Genomic DNA, 20,990 nt, shown 5'->3' with positions numbered 1-20,990 from the left:
CAAAGACCAAATATGTGTCTTATTACATATTTATTTTTTTTTTTTATTTTTTTTATTTTTTATTGAAGGGTAGTTGACACACAGTATTACATTACATTAGTTTCAGGTCTACAACACAGTGATTCAACATTTATATACATGATAATTCTAAGTACCAGCTATCACCATACCAAGTTGTTACAATATTTTGACTATATTCCTTATGCTATACATTACATCCCGGTTGCTTATTTATTTTACAATTGGAAGTGTGTACTTTTTCTTGGTTGTTGTTGTTAGGGCATCTCTCATTTTTATTGATCAAATGGTTGTTAACAACAATAAAATTCTGTATAGGGGAGTCAATGCTCAATGCACAATCATTAATCCACCCCAAGCCTAATTTTCGTCAGTCTCCAATCTTCTGAAGCATAACGAACAAGTTCTTACATGGAGAACAAATTCTTACATAGTGAATAAGTTACATGGTGAACACTACAAGGGCAGTCATCACAGAAACTTTTGGTTTTGCTCATGCATTATGAACTATAAACAGTCAGTTCAAATATGAATACACATTTGATTTTTATACTTGATTTATATGTGGATACCACATTTCTCTCTTTATTATTTTTAATAGGATGCTGAAGTGGTAGGTAGATACAACATAAAGGTAGAAAACATAGTTTAGTGTTGTAAGAGAGCAAATGTAGATGATCAGGTGTGTGCCTGTAGACTATGTGTTAATCCAAGCTAGACAAGGGCAATAAAACATCCACATATGCAGAAGATTTCTCTCAGAACAGGGGGGGTGAGGTTCTAAGCCTCACCTCTGTTGATCCCCAATTTCTCACCTGATGACCCCCCAGCGACTGTGCCTGTCTTAGGTTGTTCCTCCCTTGAGGAATCTTACCCGTCTCTGGCTAACCAGTCATCTTCCGGGGCCACACAGGGAAATGTTAAGTTGGTAAGTGAGAGAGAAGCCTTATTGTTTGAAATGGTTAGCTTTTTATTTCTTTGCATATTTATGCCCTGTGGCTTCTATGCCCAGCATTTGTCTTGAGGTATCTTTACCACTTGGAGGAGTTATGATACTCGGTAAATTTGATATGAGGCACGAATTCTATTTAAGAATTCGTTGTAATTAGGAAGGAAGAAGAAAAGCTATAGAAGTAGCAGGCGGGAGAAAACATGGGAAGATTGATTATTTCTTTGACATATCTTCTTGTAGAGTAACTTCAGCATGTATAGATTTTAAGCTACTACTTAAATTGCGCACACACATTAACATAATAGGAGTATAGTTACATAACCAAAGCATACCTGTAATTACCAGCCATCTCCAGTGAAACCAAGAAAACCAGTTAGGCACCCTAGGCATTTGTGAAAACTTATCAATGATATGATGGTTATTATCTAACTGAATTTGAATAGTTTGAGAAAAATCAGACAAATTAAAACAACCCATTCCTGGGCACTGTTCACATCCCATATGTTCTTTTAACAGTAAATAGTCTGTAGTTGTAAGATTTTGGAGCGCTACAATTTGCACTTCTCCTAATTCTTGGTTGAGTTCCAACAGTATAGATCCAGTCAAATTTGTTGTTTTACTGTATGCACAGGCCAGCTTAGATATCTCCTTCATTCCCATGGCAAGTCCAGGAGCTGGTGGGATGAGTGCATCTACAGCTGTAGCAGTGCGTGGATCTTTGTTGGGGTTTTTTGATGATCATCTTCTGGCATGAGTCTTCCCGAGAGTGCTGATGTTGGAAGTTCTCTTTCATATCGTTTCTTAGTTCATTTTCGGGGTAGCCAAATTAGGCTTTGATCCTCTGTATAAACACAAACAGACCCTTTGCCTACACTTTTATATGTCCTTTATATTATTGTGTAGAATTCATTAGAGGTCACCACATAGGAACTGCATTTTTTTTTTTAATCATTAATCTACACTTACATGACGAATACTTACGAATACTTTGTTTACTAGGCTCTCCCCTATACCAGGTCCCCCCTATATACTCCTTTACAGTCACTGTCCATCAGCGTAGCAACCTGTTGTAGAATCACTACTTGTCTTCTCTGTGTTGTACAGCCCTCCCCTTTCTCCCACCCCGCTATGGATGCTAATCTTAATACCCCCCTACTTCTCCCCCCCTTATCCCTCCCTACCCACCCATCCTCCCCAGTCCCTTTCCCTTTGGTACCTGTTAGTCCATTCTTGAGTTCTGTGATTCTGCTGCTGTTTTGTTCCTTCAGTTTTTCCTTTGTTCTTATATTCCACAGATGAGTGAAATCATTTGGTATTTCTCTTTCTCTGCTTGGCTTGTTTCACTGAGCAAAATACCCTCCAGCTCCATCCATGTTGCTGCAAATGGTTGGATTTGCCCTTTTCTTATGGCTGAGTAGTATTCCATTGTGTATATGTACCACATCTTCTTTATCCATTCATCTATCGATGGACATTTAGGTTGCTTCCAATTCTTGGCTATTGTAAATAGTGCTGCGATAAACATAGGGGTGCACTGATCTTTCTCATACTTGATTGCTGCATTCTTAGGGTAAATTCCTAGGAGTGCAATTCCTGGGTCAAATGGTAAGTCTGTTTTGAGCATTTTGATGTACCTCCATACTGCTTTCCACAATGGTTGAACAAGTTTACATTCCCACCAGCAGTGTAGGAGGGTTCCCCTTTCTCCACAGCCTCGCCAACATTTGTTGTTGTTTGTCTTTTGGATGGCAGCCATCCTTACTGGTGTGAGGTGATACCTCATTGTAGTTTTAATTTGCATTTCTCTGATAATTAGCGATGTGGAGCATCTTTTCATGTGTCTGTTGGCCATCTGTATTTCTTTTTTGGAGAACCGTCTGTTCAGTTCCTTTGCCCATTTTTTAATTGGGTTATTTGTTTTTTGTTTGTTGAGGCGTGTGAGCTCTTTATATATTCTGGACGTCAAGCCTTTATCGGATGTGTCATTTTCAAAGATATTCTCCCATACTGTAGGGTTTCTTTTTGTTCTATTGATGGTGTCTTTTGCTGTACAGAAGCTTTTCAGCTTAATATAGTCCCACTTGTTCATTTTTGCTGTTGTTTTCCTTGCCCGGGGAGATATGTTCAAGAAGAGGTCACTCATGTTTATGTCTAAGAGGTTTGTGCCTATGTTTTCTTCCAAGAGTTTAATGGTTTCATGACTTACATTCAGGTCTTTGATCCATTTTGAGTTTACTTTTGTATATGGGGTTAGACGATGGTCCAGTTTCATTCTCCTACATGTAGCTGTCCAGTTTTGCCAGCACCATCTGTTGAAGAGACTGTCATTTCGCCATTGTATGTCCATGGCTCCTTTATCAAATATTAATTGACCATATATGTCTGAGTTAATGTCTGGATTCTCTAGTCTGTTCCATTGGTCTGTGGCTCTGTTCTTGTGCCAGTACCAAATTGTCTTGATTACTATGGCTTTATAATAGAGCTTGAAGTTGGGGAGTGAGATCCCCCCTACTTTATTCTTCTTTCTCAGGATTGCTTTGGCTATTCGGGGTCTTTGGTGGTTCCATATGAATTTTTGAATTATTTGATCCAGTTCATTGAAGAATGTTGCTGGTAGTTTCATAGGGATTGCATCAAATCTGTATATTGCTTTGGGCAGGATGGCCATTTTGACGATATTAATTCTTCCTAGCCATGAGCATGGGATGCGTTTCCATCTGTTAGTGTCCCCTTTAATTTCTTTTAAGAGTGACTTGTAGTTTTCAGAATATAAGTCTTTCACTTCTTTGGTTAGGTTTATTCCTAGGTATTTTATTTTTTTTGATGCAATTGTGAATGGAGTTGTTTTCCTGATTTCTCTTTCTGTTGGTTCATTGTTGGTATATAGGAAAGCCACAGATTTCTGTGTGTTGATTTTGTATCCTGCAACTTTGCTGTATTCCGATATCAGTTCTAGTAGTTCTGGGGTGGAGTCTTTAGGGTTTTTTATGTACAGTATCATGTCATCTGCAAATAGTGACAGTTTGACTTCTTCTTTGCCAATCTGGATTCCTTGTATTTTTTTGTTTTGTCTGATTGCCGTGGCTAGGACCTCTAGTACAATGTTAAATAACAGTGGGGAGAGTGGGCATCCCTGTCTAGTTCCCGATCTCAGCGGAAATGCTTTCAGCTTCTCGCTATTCAATATAATGTTGGCTGTGGGTTTTTCATAGATGGCCTTTATTATGTTGAGGTACTTGCCCTCTATTCCCATTTTGCTGAGAGTTTTTATCATGAATGGATGTTGAACTTTGTCAAATGCTTTTTCAGCATCTATGGAGATGATCATGTGGTTTTTGTCTTTCTTTTTGTTGATGTGGTGGATGATATTGATGGACTTTCGAATGTTGTGCCATCCTTGCATCCCTGGGATGAATCCCACTTGGTCATGGTGTACGATGGTTTTGATGTATTTTTGAATTCGGTTTGCTAAAATTTTGTTGAGTATTTTTGCGTCTACGTTCATCAGGGATATTGGTCTATAGTTTTCTTTTTTGGTGGTGTCTTTGCCTGGTTTTGGTATTAGGGTGATGTTAGCTTCATAGAATGAGTTTGGGAGTATCCCCTCCTCTTCTATTTCTTGGAAAACTTTAAGGAGAATGGGTATTATGTCTTCCCTGTATGTCTGATAAAATTCCGAGGTAAATCCATCTGGCCCGGGGGTTTTGTTCTTTGGTAGTTTTTTGATTACCGCTTCAATTTCGTTGCTGGTAATTGGTCTGTTTAGATTTTCTGTTTCTTTTTGGGTCAGTCTTGGAAGGTTGTATTTTTCTAGGAAGTTGTCCATTTCTCCTAGGTTTCCCAGCTTGTTAGCATATAGGTTTTCATAGTAGTCTCTAATAATTCTTTGTATTTCTGCGGGATCTGTTGTGATTTTTCCTTTCTCATTTCTGATACTGTTGATTTGTGTTGACTCTCTTTTCCTCTTAATAAGTCTGGCTAGAGGCTTATCTATTTTGTTTATTTTCTCGAAGAACCAGCTCTTGGTTTCATTGATTTTTGCTATTGTTTTATTCTTCTCAATTTTATTTATTTCTTCTCTGATCTTTATTATGTCCCTCCTTCTGCTGACCTTAGGCCTCATTTGTTCTTCTTTTTCCAATTTTGATAGTTGTGACATTAGACCGTTCATTTGGGATTGCTCTTCCTTTTTTAAATATGCTTGGAGTGCTATATACTTTCCTCTTAAGACTGCTTTTGCTGCGTCCCACAGAAGTTGGGGCTTAGTGTTGTTGTTGTCATTTGTTTCCATATATTGCTGGATCTCCATTTTGATCTGGTCATTGATCCGTTGATTATTTAGGAGCGTGTTGTTTAGCCTCCATGTGTTTGTGAGCCTCTTTGCTTTCTTTGAACAGTTTATTTCTAGTTTAATGCCTTTGTGGTCTGAAAAGTTGGTTGGTAGGATTTCAATCTTTTGGAATTTACTGAGGCTCTTTTTGTGTCCTAGTATGTGGTCTATTCTGGAGAATGTTCTATGTGCACTTGAGAAGAACGTGTATCCTGTTGCTTTTGGATGTAGAGTTCTGTAGATGTCTATTAGGTCCATCTGTTCTAGTGTGTTGTTCAGTGCCTCTGTGTCCTTACTTATTTTCTGTCTGGTGGATCTGTCCTTTGGAGTGAGTGGTGTGTTGAAGTCTCCTAGAATGAATGCATTGCATTCTATTTCCTCCTTTAGTTCTGTTAATATTTGTTTCAGGTATGTTGGTGCTCCTGTATTGGGTGCATATATATTTATAATGGTTATATCCTCTTGATGGACTGAGCCCTTTATCATTATGTAATGTCCTTCTTTGTCTTTTGTTACTTTCTTTATTTTGAAGTCTGTTTTGTCTGATACCAGAATTGCAACACCTGCTTTCTTCTCTCTGTTGTTTGCTTGAAATATCTTTTTCCATCCCTTGACTTTAAGTCTGTGCGCGTCTTTGGGTTTGAGGTGAGTCTCTTGTAAGCAGCATATGGATGGATCTTGCTTTTTTATCCATTCTATTACTCTGTGTCTTTTGATTGGTGCATTCAGTCCATTTACATTTAGGGTGATTATTGAAAGGTATGAATTTATTGCCATTGCAGGCTTTAAGTTTGTGGTTACCAAAGGTTTAGGGTTAGCTTCTTTACTGTCTTACTGTCTAACTTAACTCGCTTGTTGAGCTATTATAAACACAATCTGATGATTCTTTATTTCTCTCCCTTCTTATTCCTCCTCCTCCCTTCTTCATATGTTGGGTGTTTTGTTGTGTGTTCTTTTTAGGAGTGCTCCCATCTAGAGCAGTCCCTGTAGGATGCCCTGTAGAGGTGGTTTGTGGGAGGCAAATTCCCTCAACTTTTGCTTGTCTGGGAATTGTTTAATCCCTCCTTCATATTTAAATGATATTCGTGCTGGATACAGTAGTCTTGGTTCGAGGCCCTTCTGTTTCATTGCATTAAGTATATCATGCCATTCTCTTCTGGCCTGTAGGGTTTCTGTTGAGAAGTCTGATGATAGCCTGATGGGTTTTCCTTTGTAGGTAACCTTTTTTTTCTCTCTGGCTGCTTGTAATACTTTGTCCTTGTCTTTGATCTTTGCCATTTTAATTATTATGTGTCTTGGTGTTGCCCTCCTTGGATCCCTTGTCATGGGAGTTCTGTGTACCTCTGTGGTCTGAGAGGCCATTTCTTCCCCTAGTTTGGGGAAATTTTCAGCAATTATTTCTTCAAAGACATTTTCTATCCCCTTTTCTCTCTCTACTTCTTCTGGAATGCCTATGATTCTTAAATTATTTCTTTTATATTGATCACTCAGCTCTCTTAAAATTCTTTCATTCCTGGAGATCCTTTTATCTCTCTCTGCATCAGCTTCTCTGCGTTCCTGTTCTCTGTTTTCTAGTCCATTAATGGTCTCTTGCATCTCGTCCATTCTGTTTTGAAGTCCTTCCAGAGCTTGTTTTATTTCTGAATTCTCCTTCCTTAGTTCTTGCATATTTCTCTGCAAGTCCATCAGCATGGTTATGACTTTTGTTTTGAATTCTTTTTCAGGTAGACTGGCTAAATCTATCTCCCCAGATTCCTTCTCAGGGGAAGATGTAGCAGATGCCGAAGCTGTCTGGGTTAGTCTTGTCTGAATCATATTTTTTTGCCTTTTCATGTTGACAGGTGCTATTGACTGTCAGCTGGGAGGGCCAAAATTTTCACTTACTACTGGCCTTTCTTTACTGGGGCAACTGCGACCCCTAGTGGCTTGTGTTGGGTAATTGCGTGTAGAGTGGGTCTTTGTGTCTTGCCTGGCCGGAAGGGAGAAATTTCCCTTTCTGTGGGCGGAATTTGTCTCAGGCTGCTTCTCTGCTTTCGCAGCGCCTGGTGGGGTGATGGATGGGGGGGCTGCTTGACTGTTTGCCTCCGTGAGGGGTCTCAGAGCTGTTGCCCAGGGGGTTAGTGCACCCGGTTTTCCCTGTAATTTCCAGCTGCTGTACTGTGACCTGGGTTGTTTCCGTCAAGCTGTTAAGTCCCTGTCCCTTTAAGACTTTCAAAAAAGCCCCCGCTTTTCTTTGTCACAGGGGCATCAGCTTCAGCACCCGCTCTGAGGTCTACCCCCTGTTCTCCCAGTATCCAGGGCCCCCTGGGCATATACTGTGTCTGCGCTCTGGCCCGGATGGCTGGGGCTGGGTGTTCGGCAGTCCTGGGCTCCGTCTCCCTCCCGCTCTGCCTATTGTTCTCCCGCCGGGAGCTGGGGGGAGGGGCGCTCGGGTCCCGCAGGGCCGGGGCTTGTATCTTACCCCTTTCACCAGTCGCTGGGTTCTCGCTGGTGTAGCTGCAGTCTGGCCACTGTCCTGCGTCTTCTGGTCTCTCTTTTAGGGCTAGTTGTGTTTGTTGTATTTTCAAAAGTATATATGTTTTTGGGAGGAGATTCCCACTGTCCTACTCACGCCGCCATGTTGGCTCCGCCCTTATTACATATTTATTATTAAAGTCATAATCCAAAAGGATTTCTGCATTCTATAACACGCTTCAAAACAAATTACCTAATATTTAGTGCAACATATTAAACTTATTAGTTTGTACATTTATATGCAAATGTTACACAATAGAATTATGTTATCCTTCTTTATTGCAATGGTAATACTATAAGAGAAAAACAATCCATCTAAATTGAGCCTGGATTGATTGGGTATCAGCAGAAGGAAGCAAGAGCTCTAAAGAGCTAAACAACTGGGTAAAGGATTGGGAAGTTACTATGGTACATTTCATCTGGATTTATAAGAAACTTGAATAGTTTTTGCTGTGACATATCTACAGATTCTACAAGTTCTTCCCCTCTTGAATCGAAATTTTGGCTAAGAATTTTTCAGGCATTAGTAAATATTTGGATATTGAAACCTCATATAGGTAGAGATAACTGCATATTGAAGCCATGTATTAGGTATATACAAGGTTAGAGCTATTATTTGTACTTGGAAAACTAAATCTTTTAATCATAGGATATTACTTTCTTTGACTTTATAAATATGTTTGGCTTTAGTTTTTCTCCTGTTATAAATAGATATACCAACTTTATGTTAGTGTTGTAGGTATTTCTTTCTTCTGTCCCTATTTCTGATTTTTCTGAATTCTTATATCTTAGATGTATATCTTATTTAGCTTTTTATAGATGTCTTTCTCAGAAGGGTTGGTCCAGTTTACCAAGTCTGCAATAATCAATATAGAAGCCTAAATATCTGATGTTTTGACATAGGCAGGATAATTCAGGAAGAGAGCCAGGCCCCGGGTGAGTCAAGAAACCACAGATATTCATAGCTTGAGGCCAGTTTGTGGCCAGCTAGTAAAACACGTTAAGTTTAAAAACACCAGCTAGATTCTAGAGGGGGAGCAAAGGCAATCCACAGTTACCCCAAAGTTCATTATATGCCCACTAACATATTGAAAATCAGACACTATTGGAGCCATGACAGTTCCAAGGCTGACCATATCATGGCAAAAAGAAGGTGTAGCTCTTAACCCTTCCTATTCCAAGAAAACCCCACCTATCCCAATGCATATTCCATCCTCTGCTTAAATTCCAGCTGCAAGACTACCCAACCCAGACACCATGCTGCTCACCTCTGGATCATGCCCGCACTCCCTCCCTGAGTGTGTACTTTTGCTTTAATAAACTACCCTTTACTTGCACCTGCTTGATCTGCTCATGAATTCTTTCTTGTTTGGAATCAAGAACCTGACTGTGGCTGTCTCCATGCAGAGGTCTTTCCCTGGTGCACAGATGAGATCTCTCTGGCACAGGTCTCCTGACAACAGTTTTACTGGGATAAGAAGATGTTTTGAACCTTCTTGTAGTGGGGTGGATAATGACTCCCCAAAAATTCTACATGCTATTCCCAGGCTCCTGAATATGTTACCATATATGCCATAAAGGATTTTACAGTTATTAATAAATAAGGATTTGAGATGGAGAGATTATCCTGATTATCTGGAGGGGCCCAGTGTAATGACATAGGTCTTTTTAAGAGGAAAATAAAAGGATTAGAGTCAGGGTAGGAGACGTAGTGACAAAAGCACGGGTCAGGATTAGAGATTTGAAGGTACTGCACAGCTGGCTTTGAAGATGGAGGGGGCCCCGAACCAAGAAGTGCAGGTGGCTTCTAGAAGCTGGAAAAGGCAAGGAAATGTATTTGCGTCGTGCTGAGGGCTTGCTGCATGGATTCACATGGGGGACGAGGGAATGCAGCAGGAGCACAGGCCCTGGGATGATGGTGCTGTGGGCTTGGGCCCAGGGCCCAGGAGCAGCACAGCCTGGCCACGGTGGGTCAGAGACCAACTGCCCCCAGGCCAATCACAGCACGGCAACAGTGCATCCCCTGGTGGTGGCATATTAAGGACATGTTGGAACCCATGGGGCAGGTTCCAGAGCAGTGAGAGCCTGGCCCTGGCAATGACTGGTCGAAGCCAAGAACTGGAACCCCAAGGTGGCATCAGAGCCACAGAAGTTCACCCTGGTAATGGCAGTGAAAGCATGACTTGGGACCCAGTGTAGAGTGACGGCACCTCTGGTCTGTATATAGCAAGGCACTGTGGCATCCTGATCCCAGAAAATGGGGCACAGCAGTAACTGGGGTGCCTGGGGGCAGGTCTCACCACTGTGGACAGCTCCAGTCTGGCAAGGAGAGGCAGCAGCAGGGCCTCTGGGCAGCTCCTTCATCTGGGGTCAGTGCTGGTGAGGACTACGGGAGTCCTCTGGAACAAAGGCTGCAAGTATCCACAGGGGTGGGACTTGCTGGGATTCTCCCACTCTTTTTCCCCTTGATGGGGCGCAGGGTGTTGGTAGTAAAATTCCTCTGAGAGGATCTCTCTTGACACTAAAATTCTCTAAATTGGGCTGATACCCTTTGATGTGAATTGAATTGGAAACATGGTGATCTAGACAACCTGACATTCTGTTGAATGTTTAAAAAAAAATCTCTCAGACTTTAGCATAATCCAAAGAAACAACATTGTTATTAAAGTTAGCTCAAGTTTAGTTTTTCAGATCAAGTACTAGAGAGAAAAGTTCATTTAAGTGTTGGTATTTCATTAAATATGGAAAGTAGATTAGGCAATCCGTATTTCAACCAAAGAATAAGATTGATTTGAGTCTCCCAAATCAGAAGAAAGTGAATTAAAGGAGTGAAAATTAAAATGAGGCTGAGAGAGATTAGTGCATCTTGACAAAGAACAAAGATTTTTTTAAATTGTAAGACATTTAAGATATCACAAAGCATTGAATTTTTCACTTGTTTGTTCTTTTACACCTTATATTTCTTTGTCATTACTAGTAATCAGAAAACTTCAGAAACTCTCAAAAGGCCCATGAGTTTTCTTTTTTAGATAATTATTTTTTATTGAAGGGTAGTTGACACACAGTATTACATTACATTAGTTTCAGGTGTACAACACAGTGATTCAACATTTATATACATGATAATTCTAAGTACCATCTATCACCATACCAAGTTGTTACAATATTTTGACTATATTCCTTATGCTATACATTACATCCCGGTTGCTTATTTATTTTACAATTGGAAGTGTGTACTTTTTCTTGGTTGTTGTTGTTAGGGCATCTCTCATATTTATTGATCAAATGGTTGTTAACAACAATAAAATTCTGTATAGGGGAGTCAATGCTCAATGCACAATCATTAATCCACCCCAAGCCTAATATTCGTCAGTCTCCAATCTTCTGAAGCATAACGAACAAGTTCTTACATGGAGAACAAATTCTTACATAGTGAATAAGTTACATGGTGAACAGTACAAGGGCAGTCATCACAGAAACTTTTGGTTTTGCTCATGCATTATGAACTATAAACAGTCAGTTCAAATATGAATACACATTTGATTTTTATACTTGATTTATATGTGGATACCACATTTCTCTCTTTATTATTTTTAATAAGATGCTGAAGATGTCATTTAATAAGATGAAGAAAACATAGTTTAGTGTTGTAAGAGAGCAAATGTAGATGATCAGGTGTGTGCCTGTAGACTATGTGTTAATCCAAGCTAGACAAGGGCAATAAAACATCCACATATGCAGAAGATTTCTCTCAGAACAGGGGGGGTGAGGTTCTAAGCCTCACCTCTGTTGATCCCCAATTTCTCACCTGATGACCCCCCTGCAACTGTGCCTGTCTTAGGTTGTTCCTCCCTTGAGGAATCTTACCCGTCTCTGGCTAACCAGTCATCTTCCGGGGCCATACAGGGAAATGTTAAGTTGGTAAGTGAGAGAGAAGCCTTATTGTTTGAAATGGTTAGCTTTTTATTTCTTTGCATATTTATGCCCTGTGGCTTCTATGCCCAGCATTTGTCTTGAGGTATCTTTACCACTTGGAGGAGTTATGATACTCGGTAAATTTGATATGAGGCACGAATTCTATTTAAGAATTCGTTGTAATTAGGAAGAAAGAAGAAAAGCTATAGAAGTAGCAGGCGGGAGAAAACATGGGAAGATTGATTATTTCTTTGACATATCTTCTTGTAGAGTAACTTCAGCATGTATAGATTTTAAGCTACTACTTAAATTGCGCACACACATTAACATAATAGGAGTATAGTTACATAACCAAAGCATACCTGTAATTACCAGCCATCTCCAGTGAAACCAAGAAAACCAGTTAGGCACCCTAGGCATTTGTGAAAACTTATCAATGATATTATGGTTATTATCTAACTGAATTTGAGTAGTTTGAGAAAAATCAGACAAATTAAAACAACCCATTCCTGGGCACTGTTCACATCCCATATGTTCTTTTAACAGTAAACAGTCTGTAGTTGTAAGATTTTGGAGCACTACAATTTGCACTTCTCCTAATTCTTGGTTGAGTTCCAACAGTATAGATCCAGTCAAATTTGTTGTTTTACTGTATGCACAGGCCAGCTTAGATATCTCCTTCATTCCCATGGCAAGTCCAGGAGCTGGTGGGATGAGTGCATCTACAGCTGTAGCAGTGCGTGGATCTTTGTTGGGGTTTTTTGATGATCATCTTCTGTCATGAGTCTTCCCGAGAGTGCTGATGTTGGAAGTTCTCTTTCATATCGTTTCTTAGTTCATTTTCGGGGTAGCCAAATTAGGCTTTGATCCTCTGTATAAACACAAACAGACCCTTTGCCTACACTTTTATATGTCCTTTATATCATTGTGTAGAACTCATTAGAGGTCACCACATAGGAACTGCATTTTTTTTTTTAATCATTAATCTACACTTACATGACGAATACTTTGTTTACTAGGCTCTCCCCTATACCAGGTCCCCCCTATATACTCCTTTACAGTCACTGTCCATCAGCGTAGCAACCTGTTGTAGAATCACTACTTGTCTTCTCTGTGTTGTACAGCCATGAGTTTTCTTTAGGAATAATAAGATACAGAGTTGTAGGCAGCTGGTGAGTCAACACATTTTTCTTGAACAATGATTATTTTCCTGGTGTTAGGGAAATAGTGGGGTACCTAACAGTCTCTGCTGTAAATTGTATCTCTTACATTTCAATGGGATGGACACTGAAAAACGTGTAAACCTATGAATAAATAAATACACAAAATAAATAAATATAAGTGAATTCTGAGATGGCAATCTTTTATTTCTTGAGGTGGAGCTCAGAGAAGAATGAGCATATTTAGGAGGATTGGGGAGAGTTGACATTAAGTCATCATCAGAACCATGCTGGCAGATTTTAATCTTAAAACCAAATGAGAGAATAGATGTGGAAGAACATGGGTAAGCTTATCTGTGAGAGGGTTGGTGTTCTGACGGTTTATAAGAACATGAAGCTCTCTAGTTTGAGAAAGACACAATGAAATATGAGGAACTAATTCCCTTCCCCTTTTCCAGTGATTCATCAAAACTTTGCGTAATGGAAAATTGTAAAGGCATTTTTATGACTTGCTTGTGAAATGCAATCCTATTGAAAGATAACACTTTGCCATGAGTAATGAGACTTCCTGTTCTAATGTTCAATTATTCAGTTTGAACTCCATTCTGAGTTCCGAATGAGTAGGTCCTGCTGTTTGCTTGGAGATGTTAAGTAAGCATTTCAAACTTAGCATGAGCCCCTAGGTTTTACCAAAAGCTGACTCTTTTAGTGCTCAGCAAATGGAGGTGCTCATATTATAAATCTAATAATTATTCTCAACAATGTCCTCTCTTTACCCCTTGTTCTATACTGTTCTCAAGTTATCAATACTGATATTGCCTAGAAACACATGGGAGCACTCACCTGGACCCCAAAATTCCCCTCAGACATCTCTTTGGGAACCAATGTTGTGGCAGGTACAGTCCTTGTGGTCCTTATTATGACTACAAGACACCCTCAGCAATAACCATTAGGAAACTTTGTAAAAGACAAGATTTATTACTCACAAGTTCCGGAAGGTACACAGCATGCCTGGGGCCACACCGCAAGGTCATGGGTAAAGAAAGAAACAGTGCAGGCCCAGGGTTCAGCGTTCTGAGGGCTGAGGTTTGAGGGTGAGGGGTGAGGGAGGGCTTTGCAGGTTAACTCTTTACTGGTGAATTTACTTACACATTTATTTATTTAAGAGCAGTTGCCATATGTGGGATCATAAGTCCGATTGCCTGGTTCAAGAGCCCAAAGAAAAGACCTGGAGACACCATATGAGACATGAGGGTTTATTGGGACTTATGTACAGGGCATCCAGGAGCAGCTGGCTGGACGAGGTCACACACTGCATTTGTGGACTGAGTGGGAACTGCTTATATTGGGGGAGGGATCAAAGACTACATTTGTGCCAGGGGCAAGGAGACAAAGGCTATGTGCTTTGCTAGGAGAGAGAATTCTTGTCTGATCTTGTCCCAAGGAAAAAAATCTTGGTTAGAGGTGCCAATAAGATGTTTCCATCGATAAGGTAGGCCTGGATTTGGTTAGCCCCAGGCCATCAAGTGCCTAGCATACCACCCAAAGGAAGGGGCCATACATAGGGACATATGGTTATACTGAGACAAAAGTTTACAAGCAGACAGTGCTCGTCTCCACACCATGCAGCATTATTATTAGTTTCATCTGTACAACATAATGACTCAGTGTTTATGCGCATTACAAAGTGATTGCTGCAGACAAATCTAGGTATCATCTGTTACCATACAAATTTGTTACAATATTATTAAGTATATTCCCACTACTGTGCATTGCATCCCTGTGGCTTATTTACTTTATAACCAGAAGTTTGTACCTTTTAATTCCCTTCTCCTATTTCACCCATCTCCCATAAAAGGAGAAAAAAAGATGGTGGAGTAGGAAGTCAAGGTGGAAACCTACTTCCACATGCACACCAAGGAAGCAACTACAGCAAATACAACTAAACCTGGAAATTACTTGAAGATTGCAGATCAGACCACCTATACCTGCTGAAGAAGAGAAGATCACACAGAGAAGGGTATAGTGGCAGAGGCATGATCAGGTGGGACCCCAGCCCATCCCCATCTCAGCCCACAGGCAGGGGGAAGAAGGACAGAGTGGGGAGAGGATAGGTGCTCAGGAACTCTGCACACCTGGCCCTGGAGATCTGCCCTGGGAGCATGAGTTCACATTGCACTGGGTTCTGATGATTAATGGGGCTGGACATCAGGGACAGGTGGAACACCCTTGGAGACTGAGTCTCCAGCTGCTTGTGGAGGACAGGCATGCTCCACTGGTCTCGTTGAGACCCAAAAATGAGGCGGCACTTTCAAAGATTTGCCAGCAGGGAGAGAGGTACCAGAGTGGTGAGGGTTGGATGGAGTTGTCTCCCCAGCAGAAAGGGCAGGTAGAAAGCACTTCCCCAGCCCTCAGGTCACGTACTCCTTGGCACTCCAGACACTCCATCCCCCTTACTGGCAGCTCAGCCCCAAGATGCTTCACTGTGCACTGCCTGCATGCCAGTGCCCTCAGCCCACAGTGTCAGACTTTGCTGCCTGGCAGGCAGAGAGAAGATTTCCTAGTTTTCATGGCCCTATCTCAGCCCAAGTGGGGAGGCCTTTACAGGAGCAGGTTCCCAGTGCTCCTACCTCCTCTTGAGCAGCCAAGCCCAATGTCACACCCCTCTGCCACCATGGTGCCTCCCCAGAAACACTGGACCATCTACCCACTCTGTTTCCCAGCAGCTCCACCATCCCTGCAGGGCAGGCAGAGGGCAGCTCTGCCTATAACCATCCCAGCAGAAGCACCACTGTTCTGCATCACCTGAGTTAAAGTACCATGGCAGACAGACAGAAATGCAGCCCTGCCCACATCCCACCAACAGCATCTGGGGCTCCACTGCAAAGGAGAACCAGGCACTAGAGAGTAAAGAGTTCTGAGCTTCTGGACACCACACAATGCCTTCTTCATGAAGCCATTACTCTACAGACCAGGAAGCATAGCAGATACATCTAATGCAAAGGGAGAAACACACAAACCCTAACAAAATGCAGAGCAGCAGAATAGTTCCCAAAGAAAACTACAGGGCAAGACACCAAAAAGAGGGCTAAATGAAACAGAGATCACCAACCTTCTTGACAAAGATTTCAAAGTAACAGTCATAAACATGCTCACTAATCTGTGGAAAAGTATCAAAGATCTCAGGGAAGACGTCAACAAAGAGATAGAAGAGCTGAAAAAGAGCCACTCAGAGTTGAAAAATACAGTAACTGAAATGACATAGAGAATGGAGGGAATGAGTAATAGATTGCTGCAAGTAGAGGAGACAATAAATGAAATGGAAATTAGACAACAGGAATACAAAGAAACTGAGGAACAGAGAGAAAAAAGAATGTCTAGGAATGAAAGAATGATAGGAGAGCTGTGTGACCAATAAAAATGAAATGTATTCACATACTAGGGGTATCAGAAAGAGAAGAGAGAGACAAAGGGATAGAAAGTCTCTTTGAGGAAATACTTGTTGAAAACTTCTCCAATCAGGGGAAGGAAATTGACTCTCTGGTCATGGAAGCACAGAGAGTTGCTAACAAAAGGAACCCCAGGAAGACAACACCAAGACATTTAATAATTAAAATGACAAAGATTAAAGAGAGGGTATTGAAAGCAGTCAGAGAGGAAAAAAAGATTACTTGTGAAGGAAACCCCATCAGGCTATGCTCAGACTTCTCAACAGAAACTTTCCAGGCCAGAAGGGAGTGGCAAGAAATATTTTAATGGATTGAAAGAGAAGGTCCTTCAAACAAGAATTCTCTACCCTGCAAGATTATTGTTCAAATTTTAAGCAGAGATTAAACATTTCCCAGGTGAACAAAGGCTTAAAGAATTTATAACTACTAAACCATATTACTGGATATGTTAAAGGGACTGCTGTAGATGGAAATGTTCTTAAGCCTAAATATTTTTCACTAGTGACAATAAGCCTACAGCAAAGGTAGTAGACCAATTATTTACCAAGCAAGTATGAAATAAAAACAAAACAAAACAAAAGTAGTAAAACTAACTATACACAAAATCAGTCATGGGATACACACAAAAATGAAGATTATGACATCTAATACATAAAGTGTGGAGGAGGAAGAAGAAGAAAAGAGTACTTTTAGGTTGTGTTTAAAGTAGAACAATCATCAACTTAATACAGACTGTTATATAGTTAGGAAGCTATCTTTGAACCTTATGGTAACCATGAACCTAAAGCCTATAATAGATACACAAAAAATTAAAAAAGAGAAACCCAGTCATAACACTAAAGAAAATCATTAAATAACAAGAGAAAGGAACAGAGAGGAACTATAAAAACAACTGGAAAACAATTGATAAAATGGCAATAAGTACATGTCTATCAATAATTACCTTAAATGTAAATGGACTGAATGCACCAATCAAAAGGCATAGAGTGGTAGAATGGAAAAAGAAATAAGACCTATCTATATGCTGCCTATAAGAGACCCATTTCAGACCCAAAGATGTACACAGACTGAAAATGAATGGATAGAAAAAGATATTTTTGAAAATAATAGGAAGAAAAAAAGCAGGAATAGCAATACTTATATCAGACAAAATATTTCAAAACAAAGTAATAAAAGACAAAGAAGGACATTACATAATGATAAAGGGGTTAGTCCAACAAGAAGATATAACCATTATGAATATCTATTTACCCAACATTGGACCTAAATATGTAAAACAAATACTAACAGAATTAAATTGGAAATAGATTGCAACACATTCATTTTAGGAGACTTTAATGCACCACTCACTTTAATAAATCAACCAGACAGAAAATAAATAAGGAAACAGGGGCACTGAGCAACACATTAGATCAGATGGACTTAACAGATATCTACAGAACATTCCACCCAAAAGCAGCAGGATACACATTTTTCTCAAGCGTACATGAAATGTTCCCCAGAATAGATCCCATACCAGGAGACAAAAAGAGCCTCAATAAATTAAAAAAGATTGAAATTGTATGAAGCAACTTCTCAGATCACATTGGTATGAAACTAGAAATTACACAAAGAAAACAAGCCTACAAACACATGGAGGCTAAGCAACATGTTTCTAAAAAAAATCAATGGACTAATGAACAAATTAAAACAGAAATCAAGGAAGACATGGAGAAACATGAAAAAAAAAAAAACAACAGCCCAAAATCTGTAGGCCATAGTAAAAGCAGTTCTAACAGGGAAGTATATAGCAATTCAGGCCTACCTCAGCAAGAACAATCCCAAATAAACAGTCTAAACTCACAATTAAAGAAACTAGAGAAAAAAGAACAAATGAAATCCAAAGTAGAAGGAGGGACATAATAAAGATCAGAGCAGAAATAAAATAGAGAAGAATAAAACAATAGGAAAAATCAGTGAAACCATGAGCTGGTTCTTTAAGAAAATAAACGAAATAGATAAACCCCTAGCCAGACTTACCAAGAAAAAAATGAGAGAGTACACAAATAAAATCAGAAACAAAACAAGAATAGTGCCAACAGATACCACAAGAATTAATAGAGAATTCTATGAGAAAATTATATGCCAATAAATTGGAAAACCTAGAAGAAATAGAAAAATTCCTAGAAAAATACAACCTTCTAAGACTGACCCAGGAAGAAACAGAAAATCTGAACAGACCAATTACCAGCAATGAAATTGAACTGGTAAACAAAAAACTCCCAACAAACAAAAGTCCAAGATCAGATGGCTTCATAGCTGATTCTACCAAACATTTAAAGAATGGCTAATGCCCACCCTTCTTAAAGTATTCCAAAACGTAAAAGAGGAGGGAATACTTCCACACTGATTCTATGAGGCCAGTATCACTCTAATACCAAAACCAAAGACATCATAAAAAAGGAAAATTACAGACCTGATGAACATAGATGCAAAAATCCTCAACAATATATCAGCAAACTTAATTCAAAAATACATCAAAAGGATCATCCATCATGACCAAGTGGGATTTATTCCAGTAATCAAGGCTGGTATAATATTCATAAATCAATCAATATTGTATACCACATTAATAAAAGGAAGGATAAAAACGACATGATCATAACAATAGATGCTGAAAAAGCATTTGACAAAATTCAACATCTATTCATGATAAAAACTCTCAACAAAATGGATATAGAGGGTATGTACTGTAACATAATAAAGGCCATATACCACAAACCCACAGCTAACATCATACTCAATGGCAAAAAGCTGAAAGCTTTCCTCTGAGATTGGAACAAGACAAGGATGTCCACTCTCACTACTATCATTGAACATAGTACTGGAGGTCCTAGCCATGGCACTCAGAGAGGATGAAGAGTGCCAAGTTGGTAGGGAAGAATTAAACTGTCACTATTTGCAGATGACATGATATTATATGTAGAAAACCCTAAAGCTTCCACCAAAAAACTATTAGAACTAATAACTGGATTCAGCAACATTGCATGATAGAAAATTAATGCACCAAAGTCTGTTGTGTTCCTATATACTAACAATGAACTAGCAAAAACAGAAATCAGGGAAACAATTCATTTACAATTGCATCAAAAAGAGTAAAACACCTAGGAATAAACCTAACCAGGGAGGCGAAAGACCTGTACTCTGAAAACCCTAAGACACTCATGAGAGAAACTAAAGAAGACACAAATAAATGAAAATCTATCCTGTGCTCATGGACAGGAAGAATTAATATTGTCAAAATGTCTATCATGCCCAAAGCAACTTACAGATTCAATGCAATCCCTATCAAAATACTAATGGCATTTTCATTGAAGTAGAACAAATAATCTTAAAATTTATATGGAACCTTAGAACTCCAAATAGCCAAAGCAATCGTGAGAAAGAATAAAGCTGGGATATCACACTCGCTAAGTTCAATCTATACACAAAGTTAGCGTGATTAAAATAGTATGATACTGGCATGAGAACAGACCCATAGATGAATGGAACAGAACAGAGAGCACAGAAATAAACCTATGCACATATGGTCATTAATAAATATATGGTAAAGGAGTCATGACTATACAATGGGGAAAAGACAGTCTCTTCAATAAAAGATGTTGGGAAAACTGGACAGCTACATTTAAGAGATTGTAACTCCATCACTGTCTTACACCCAAAAGTAAACTTTAAATGGGTTAAAGACCTAAATGTAGGACATGAAACTACAAAACTCTTAGAAGAAAACATAGGCAAGAGTCTAATGAACATCAGAATGAGAAATTTCTTTATAGATACACCTACTCAAGCAAGGGAAAAGAAAGCAAAAATCAAAGGATGGAACTACATCAAACTAAAATCTGCAGAGCAAAAAACCATTAACAAAACAAAAGGGCAACCTACCATATAGAAGAATATATTTGCAAATCATAAGGGGCTAATACCCAAAATATATAAAGGACTCATACAACTCAGCAACAAAAAAACCCCTAAATAATTCAATTAAAAAATGGGCAGAGGACATGAAGAGATAATTTTCTAAATAAGTCATACAGATGGACAACAGACACATAAAAAGATGCTCAATGTCACTAATCATCAGGGAAACGCAAATCAAAACCACAATGAGACATCATCTCACACCAGTCAAAATAGTACTCTCCAAAAGACAAATAACAAGTATTGGCAAGGATGTGGCAAAAAAGAGATGTTGGTGGGGATGTAAATTGACTCAGCCACTGGATGTTCCTTAAAAAACTAAAAACAGTAATCATATGACCCAGTAATTCCACTTAAGGGAATTTACCTGAAGAAAACAAAATCAGTAATTAGAAAAGATCTATTCACAACTATATTTATCACCATATTATTTACAATAGCCAAGATATAGAAGCAACCCAAGTGCCCAACAATAGGTGACTGGATAAAGAAGATGTGGAACATACACAATGGAATATTACTCAGCCATAAAAAGGAAATCTTGCCATTTGTGACAACATGGACCTAGAAGGTATGCTTAGTGAAATAAGCCAGTCAGAGGAGACAAATGCCATATGATTTCACTTATATGTGGATCATAAAATACAAAACAAACAAATAAGAAACAGACACACAAATACAGACAACAGACT

This window comes from Manis pentadactyla, chromosome 14, assembly GCF_030020395.1.
Source record: "Manis pentadactyla isolate mManPen7 chromosome 14, mManPen7.hap1, whole genome shotgun sequence".
NCBI classification, from domain to species: Eukaryota; Metazoa; Chordata; class Mammalia; order Pholidota; family Manidae; genus Manis; species Manis pentadactyla.
The sequence above is the reverse complement of the archived record's forward strand: the minus strand, read 5'-3'. Positions refer to the sequence as shown.